The sequence below is a fragment of the Pholcus phalangioides genome, unplaced genomic scaffold, assembly GCF_987345545.1.
Source record: "Pholcus phalangioides strain wild (caught in Gottingen) unplaced genomic scaffold, Ppha-v1.0 ptg000011l_1, whole genome shotgun sequence".
In the NCBI taxonomy this organism is placed as follows: domain Eukaryota; kingdom Metazoa; phylum Arthropoda; class Arachnida; order Araneae; family Pholcidae; genus Pholcus; species Pholcus phalangioides.
The window spans coordinates 10,851,796-10,860,671 of NW_028301604.1; the positions used below are offsets into that span (position 1 = coordinate 10,851,796).

The 8,876-nt window shown below is 36.1% G+C and overlaps 1 non-coding gene across 1 annotated transcript; it reads left to right on the forward strand.

Annotated features, from left to right (window-relative positions):
- Positions 1–7,586: 7,586 nt before the first annotated feature.
- TRNAA-GGC (transfer RNA alanine (anticodon GGC)) lies at positions 7,587–7,658 on the forward strand. Its single transcript has one exon. It is a non-coding gene; the product is annotated as a tRNA-Ala (tRNA).
- The last annotated feature ends 1,218 nt before the right edge of the window (positions 7,659–8,876 follow it).

The window sequence follows — 8,876 nt, forward strand, 5'->3', positions numbered from 1 at the left end:
GCAACCTCCACGATGGTAGACAAGCATCTTACCACCACGCCACACGGGCGCTAGTCTTTTTCATTGGACAGAATTGCAGTCTCAACGCAAGTTAGATTTCATGAAACCATAGTATAACAGTAGTATAACCATAGCATAACAGTCATAATAAGAAACAGAAAAGGTAGGTATTTTTCCAAAAATCTTATCCCGATTAACTAATACTTGTATGTATTTCTATGGGAAACTGTACCCCGACTTATATATATATATATATATATATATATTTGTTGTCGGTCCCTCCTATCGCGTAACTTCGGGGTATTATATTGTATTTTGAAATCAGAATTTTATATTCCGTACACACTGAGAAAAAATTTGGGAAGTTTTAAAGAGTCCTTCTTTCAAAATCAGTAGTTTTTTATTGATACCTAATGCTTTTACTCATTTCTACAGAAAGATTTTTCGAGTATCTACCAAGTAGTACTGCCTGTGTCGTACACGGAAAAGTTCAGGTGTACATACAGAAGAACGAATGAACAGTATTCTCTTTTGTGTGTCTCTTTTGGATGCAGGTGCTGGAAGAAAAGAGAATGACTGTCGAGCGTGCCGCGTGCTGGTCACGTGGCACCACTCTTCGACCGGTGATTGATCGGGTGGCCATTTCACACTCGAAGTGCACGCAGACAGGGACCGGCGGCAGCATCATTATCGTTCGAAATACAAGAACAAGACAAAAAAAGAAAAAAAAGCAATGCCAATTCGAAATAATAGAGTACTATTTTTATTGCAGTTATAGACTATATACTACGCGTTCTTTATAAATATATGTGTTTGCTGAGTTTAGTTTCTTTTTTCTGGTAGTGTTGAAGAATAATAGGTATCCGTGAATCCGTAGAGAGCAAACAATTGTTGTATTTGCAGTAGAAAATCACCTGCTGAGCGTTATTTTAGCTGATTTGCTAGAAAGGAGTTTTCCTCTCGCTCGTTGATCTTTTCCTTTGACGAAGGCTTTATCTACTCGCCATGCATTTCCCCGATTCTTAATTATTGATGCGGTAATCGTTTATTTGGGAGAAGAATTTCATTATTCACAAAGAGGTGATGTGTGAGCTACCAGCCGTCTTCTCTCTCTCTCTCTCTCTCTTTCTGAGACCGCTGGTCTCTGTATATTGAGTTGTAATTTCAGTTATTTAACAGTTAACGCGTTAACCTTGTTGGCTCGGATTAACATTTTTTCCTCTAATTTTAACGTGAATAAATGATTAGCGACTCTTTCGAAAGAATCTGACAAATCTCAAAAGAGCTTTTTTGTATCCGACGTATTCTCTTACCACTTTGATTGTGTACGACATTTGTGTGATGAATGGATTTTATTAAAGAATCGAGTGTTTCTTTGGGTGGTAATGATTATATAGACTTAAATGGAGTGCTTGTTCTAGCAATTTAATTACACGGACTAATGAATGGTTTAACGCACACAATCTGCTTTCGTATTAAAATTTCGTATAAATTTGAATTTATCAATTGCTCAACTTCACGCTACTAATGCTAAAGTAATTAAGTCAGAAAATTGTTATAAATATATCAGTTGTCATTAAATGCTTTTAAATGTCTAATATTATTTATGGGTCATATACTAAATAAAAATATGATAATCCTAAATTACGTCCATGCGAGATCAGAAATTCTAATTATAGAGCCCAAATCCCTCATTTTTCAATTTTTACTGATGTTTTTTTGGTAGAAAGTTACTAATTGAAACAATAAAAATAAGTAGAGGCTGTGTCATTACACGACCGTATACGTGAATACGTATTTTACATCACTGTTATAGTGTAATATACCCTGTTCGGTCAAAAACCAAAATTGAAGATGCATTCACATAATTGGGGTATAATGGGATTTTTTCTAAACGATATCTATCCGTAGATACCAACGATTTATGTCTGCACTAATATACTTCCTGAGATACAGCTTAAAATCAGTTTAAGTTAGTAGTTATTGTAATTAATCAGGTTTCATCCCGGTAGTGTAAAGTAGGTCTGGTACCCAAACCTGAATACACTCTCGTACCAGTGATACTTCATGGAAATTTTCTGTATCCTATCCGTAAATGTCAAAAATTATATACAGTGGAACTTTGGTTTGCGAGAATAGTTCGTTTCATAAGCTTGCTCATAGTCTAACATTCTACATTCTACTACAGTCTACATTCACATATCAAATCAAATTTCACATCCAAAGTAATGAAAACTCAAATGATTCGTTCCACAACCGTCCCCATCATGCCAGTCACTGTCCTTTTCAAAGATAAAGTGCAGGTAATTTATTGCATATTACTTATTTAATATCGAAGGCTCAAGTATTTTCAGAATCATGCAAAAGAACAGGAGGGAGGGGGTTCGCTTCGAAATAATGTATCTGTTTGCTTTAGTGCATAAAAGATGGTGAGACAGTCCTTCATGAGCTTGTTCTATGAATGCTATGAGACCCGGATGGATTTTTTACGAACCTGGTTGAGACAGCGTTGCCCACGATTTGAAAGCGAACTTTCAGTTAATTCACTTTTCAGTTATTACGTGACGTTAGACAGACAACATGAATACCCAAAGCTTCTAAATCTCATCTAGAAAAGTTTGGTATATGTATTAAGCATATTGCGAGATATCCCTCAGTCATCAAGTCAAACTTTCTTTTTTAATTTTTCCTCGTCTTGCGAAACACTCATTAAACCGAGTTACTTGCAATCTGAATATTCACACTATTCGAAATACATCTTCAGGCATGAGTGTTTAAAAAATTTTCAATACTAAAATGTTTCGGTTTCGTCAGATAGCAGATTTACATGACGCATTTACCTTGACGCATTAATACGCTTGTTGGTATCATAATTTCGCATGAATATAAATTCAGGAAATATCGATATTAAAATTAAGAACCTAACACGAATCACAAACAGTGAATAAAAGCCATTTTCCTGTTGAATGACTCCAGCAGAAAGAATAATTTACATTTACCTATCAGAAACATTATGTACCATCAAAAGCTTAACTTCATTGGTCGAAGTTGATGGCTGTGAAACAATATCAAACATACGCCAGAGCGTATTGTGTTATATTCGGTAACGCCGGTCGGGTAGCGTACAACAACACTATAGCAAAGTGGAAACGCATGCTGTTGTGTCAGTCTTCTAACAGGTAAGCACTAGCTGAGGCACGTGCGTCGCATTATAGATATTTCCCGTTCCATGCGAAGCAAAACATTGGTTTCGCATTAAAAAAAATCGTGGTAATACTATCAGTTAAAATTGTCGGTACGACGAGCGAGGGTCGCTGAGGTGGAAATCAAAGACCACGCGACCCGTCGTGTACAACCACTCACGCAAAGATCGGATTACGAACGCTGTGCTTCTTACGTTCTTTTATTATTATTATTATTATTCAGGCTGTTTGCGAGTGGTTTTTTTTTCCAGTTTCACGATCTACACTGCAACTAATCAATCGCTGTTTCTAAATATATTGCTGGACACTAGAGAAAATCAAAATCACTGCCACTCGGTGCTATCGATAGGGACACGACACCCATCCAGAACACCTGTTCTACTTTTACCTGCAGGCGAATTCATTCTATTTACGTATATTGGAGCTCCTGATGCATACCTAAATAAATCTATTGCGCTATGTTTTCGAACGTAAATCTCATATTAAACCAGAGCTTAACGTTCGCTTCGTTACAATACATTCAAACACATTAAACGTTGATAATAATAAGCTATAAGTCAATTTCATTGCGATATTATTAGAAATTGAGGAAAAATGTCAACTCGTAAGCTTTAACGGATATTTGGTCTGCTTCCATGTTATTTCAATCAAACAATTTACAGAGCACGTGGAAGTAGAATTTGAACTAGCAATTGTGTCATTCATTTGATCTGAACTCATTGAATACCTTCAATTTTTGCATCTAAATTAGAATAACTTTCACTGATTAAACTTTATCTTCAAATCCGGATTTATCGAACTAGACGTGATGTGAAAACCAAGATTTTTCACAATTATCGCTGTTTTTTTTTTTTTTCTGATGGAAACTGCTTTGACCGTTTAATACGGTTAAAGGCGAATTGTGGTCTGTCGAGGCTCCAGGCGCAGAATAAAATACTGTGTTGAACCCCCTTAAATTAGAGAAAGTGTAAAGTTTAGGTTTTGCAGGGCCCTTCAGAAGTCGGGAATCCAGCGCGCGCACCCGCTGCGCCCGCCGTTAAATAGACCTCTATTTATAGACCGTTTCCAGGTGCTTTTTCAAAGTTCAGAATTCAGACACATTTCTTTTTAAGGTTATAATGAATGATGGTTATCTAATAAAAAATTATTTTATTGAAATGTGCACGTGTTTAAATGGAATTTCAAAACTCTTATTTAGAGCTATTTTCGTGTGCTCAGCTGATACCATTTCCAAAGCTAGGGGAAAGACAGCTTTGAAAATACTTCTACCAGTCGCTATTCATTTGCAAAATGAGTTATTCGTCACTTTTACTTGTAAAAAACAGTAACCACAAATCGCTTGAATGTAGATGATGATGATGATATGCAGGTATCCTTTTCAAAGAAAGAATCTCAATTTCAAAATTTCATTTATTATGAAAAATAAATAACAAGAGTTAATCGCTAAAAGTCGACATGTACAGACAGACAGACATGACCGCCCAGAGAGACCATCTTGGGATGGTTTGCGCTCTTTCCCAAAGGGATGGGCGGTCTCGGAGAGAGTCGACATGTAAAGTAATTTTAATTTTGTTGCATTGGTACCCGTGTGCATTTTTTTCAATAAATTAATTTTGCAATTTAGAGGTTAAAGTTTTATTATCTATGGCTGCAATTCAGACGTAGATAACAAAAGTGAAGCAGTGCAATTCGGTAGCCATGCCTACCTTCCAGTGCAACTAACCTATCTTCGTTTGACCTCTACAGCTCTTTGAAAACTCAGGATGACGAACACAACACCCAAACTGTTAAACGAATTGACTGGAAAAAAATGCCCATAAAACTATGGATGTAAAACGTATCTAAAAATACAGCTAATCGAAATACAAGCAATTCTCCGGAAAAAACCGAAAACTATAATAAAAAAAATATAATACTGCTTATGAAAAATTACGATTGTCTTCATCTAAGTATGGATGGATTTTCATTATTCCAACATGAATATCGTATTTTTATCGTATTCAAAGCGTTTAATGATTTTTTTGTAGTAAAAAATAGTTAAAAACCGACCGATAGAGGATATTTCTACAACTGCATGCACAAGGAATAGAAATGGAATGATAAAATTCATATTTATTCACTTTTCAGTATTGTACGTTTTATTACGATATTGTGAGCTTTATGTTACCGTGATATATCATCATCTTCTACTTCCTAAAATATAGCGTAAAACGATTTCGTTGCGAAAGTGTACCGCAAGTCCGGTACCCAAGACGTATTAACACCAGTGAGGTAACGTGGGATTTGCCTCAACAAGGTCTATCTACAGATACTATTGGCGTCTATCTACGTCTCGAACTCTGTTTCAGATATAGTGTAAAAAATGATTTGTTACGAAAGTGTACCTCACGTCTGGTACCCAAACTGGTAGACGTATCAAGACCAGTGTTATACCATTGGATTTTCTTTAACAAGATCTTCGTATAGATACCAAAAACTTTTATATCCTTCATATGTATTATGAGATATGAGCGTTTAAAGCATAATATTTTGTTACGCTAACTTTTTTGAAATGCAGCCGGTGTGATCAGATATCCAAATTTGAAGACGTATTCACTTGAAAAAAAAGGGAAGGGCTATGTTATCAATACGGCCTCAAGCTTAAACGTGAATACGTAGCCAAACCTAAGTCAAACACTTGAGTTTGGTAGTTAAACCTAAAGGCGTATTCAGATAAATGAAGTATCGTTGGATTTTCGTTTGAACGAGATATCCGTAGACACCAAAAAGTCTTATATATTCTCCATATTTCTTGGTATATGAGCATTTATTACTTTTAGTACTGACGGTACTTGAAAGTACCGCCAACATTTTTTTTTCTCCGTAAAATTCTTTACATACATTGTTGGGTGTTGGTATTTTGAAGTATAAATGCTGCATAAATAATTCGTGATTAACAGATGACAGCACAAGTGTGGGACTATTAGTTTTTAAAATATGGCATTTAATATGAAATTCAGATGTTTTGCCCCTGTAAACTTGTTTCACTGCACTACACAAAAGTGTAATACAGTAAAACACTGCTTTTATCAAATGTTCTCTAACAAATGTATAAAGCAAATTATATAGCTTGGTAAAATAGATAAAAATAATACATTCACGGGTAATATGGAATTCCAGGTTTTCTCTGTCTTCGGGTATGGCCCCCAAGTGGAACGGTGATAAACAACTCTTCAAAAGGTCCCCATGATCCTAAGTGTATCTCGGTTGTCACTCTCATAACGGCTGCTAGGAGAATATTTGAAGGATAAAAATGGTAAACACACAGACTGTAAGTAACAAAAAATTCAAAAACAGTTTTTCACGTTAAAGGGCCAAATGAGCAATGGTCTGTAATGTTGTCAACGTGGAAGTGCCTGGTAGTCCTTTAGGTAGTTCAAAAGAGAGTGTAAAGTAGCCGCAATTGTGTGCGAACGTCCCTTACAGGCTGCAAAAAACAGACTTTTTTTTGCGATTTCCCAATATTTTCCTTTTCTTTGCACTTACGGTGTTTACCATTTTTACCCTTCAATTGTTTTTCCACTTCCAGAAATTTCCTTAGGCAAGTTTTCAAAAGCGTTTATAATTAATTGGAAATGTGCCCAATAATTTGAAACTAAACACAATATACATCGCAAGTGTTGTATTTCAAAGCTGTACTCATTTTTATCTAGCGATTGTCTCCGGGTAATGGAATGCTATCTTTTTACAGATGGTTTGTCGGGTAATATGGAATACTATAAGTATTATCTGAATATCGCTAGAGAATATCTCTTAAAGATAGATATTTTAGTAAGAAGAAGAAAGACCTGGAAATAATAAGTGTCCTACAAGATATACAGAAGACTGGATGTTGTGAAGATATTTATTATTTGAGATGTTAATTTTTTAAGGAAGGAAAAAACTCATCTCTGCCTCTACCGGGAGTCGAACCCGGGTCTCTCGATTGCCGGACGAGTGCTCGGACCACTAAGCTACAGAGGAGATAGAGATTTTCCTTCGCTAGAGCGTATATATGCCGAACGGAACCGTGCAATGGACGGTGAAACCGATCAGCTAATAGCTCATGGACGACGAGCCACCAGAGGGCTATCTATATATATGACATATATATAGGGTTCGACTCCCGGTAGAGGCAGAGATGAGTTTTTTCCTTCCTTAAAAAATTAACATCTCAAATAATAAATATCTTCACAACATCCAATCTTCTGTATATCTTGTATTAACAAGTGGAGAGCGACATTCATGTCATATATATAGCCCTCTGGTGGCTCGTCGTCCATGAGCTATTAGCTGATCGGTTTCACCGTCCATTGCACGGTTCCGTTCGGCATATATACGCTCTAGCGAAGGAAAATCTCTATCTCCTCTGTAGCTTAGTGGTCAGAGCACTCGTCCGGCAATCGAGAGACCCGGGTTCGACTCCCGGTAGAGGCAGAGATGAGTTTTTTCCTTCCTTAAAAAATTAACATCTCAAATAATAAATATCTTCACAACATCCAGTCTTCTGTATATCTTGTATTAACAAGTGGAGAGCGACGTTCATGTCAAATAAGTGTCCTGTTTGTTCTTTGTGGGCCCACCTTGACTATTTTAGGGCAGAATTGAAAGATCGCATTTTTGACTTGTAAATAGACTATGACATCAGCTACAAATACAAATGACGCAATTTCTATTTTTCATTGTCGTAGACTCACTAAATCACCTTTTTGATAAATTCGGATTAGTTTTCATCATTTTGAACCCTTCAGTCAATATTACCCGACTATTCCATATCACCTCACGAAAATGATGATTTTTGGTGTGTAAGTGCCTTTTTTCTTAGTTATAATATTTTTTTTAATACGATACACATATATGTTTCAGGTTTCTACCATGTTTCAAATTGGAATAATCGGACCCGAATGCACTATATTAATTATTATGGATTATTTAATATATTTGAATGGGAATTTTTATTTTTATTGTAAGCGAATAGTGCTGATGGAACTTTCAAGTACTAGATTAATTATTTAATTAATTCATTGTGTACTAAATCATTTTTTAAATTTTTTTCTAGTTTTTAGAACTTAATTAGAACTGAAATCAGAACAAAAAATTTCGGAACAATTATCCCATTTTCTCATAATGTGGTGCTGAAAGGGTTAAAGTGCTTTAGATGCGTCAAGTCAGGCTAGCTTTTCGAACATGAAGCCGGTTCTGTCAAGTAGCCGATTTAAAAGGCGTATTCACGTCAAAAGCGTACTACGGAATCGAGTTTGTCGTGATTGTGATGATGATAATGATGGCCCGCGGGACTTGTACCTTTTCTCTCGAAGCTGTCATTTGGGTCCTAGTGCGTGGAAAATGATTGCTGTTATCATTATGTTATTAGTCAGACATCAGGGTCTCTAAGAACAGGTGGTGTTTTTAACCTGCTTTTTTCTGTATACTCTGTACATGTTTTTATACGAGTTGTGTCTGTTTGTCTGACCGTAACCAAACGGGGGTGTATTCGAACTTGAAAAAAAATAAGTATGTTACCATAGCGACCAGCGAAGAGAGGATTCACCCCAGCTCTCTGTCATACCGCATACCACCGTCAAGGAACGGATTAACGTGAATACGTAATACTGTACCCATTGCTAGGAAGATGCTGATGAAACATTTCGGAAT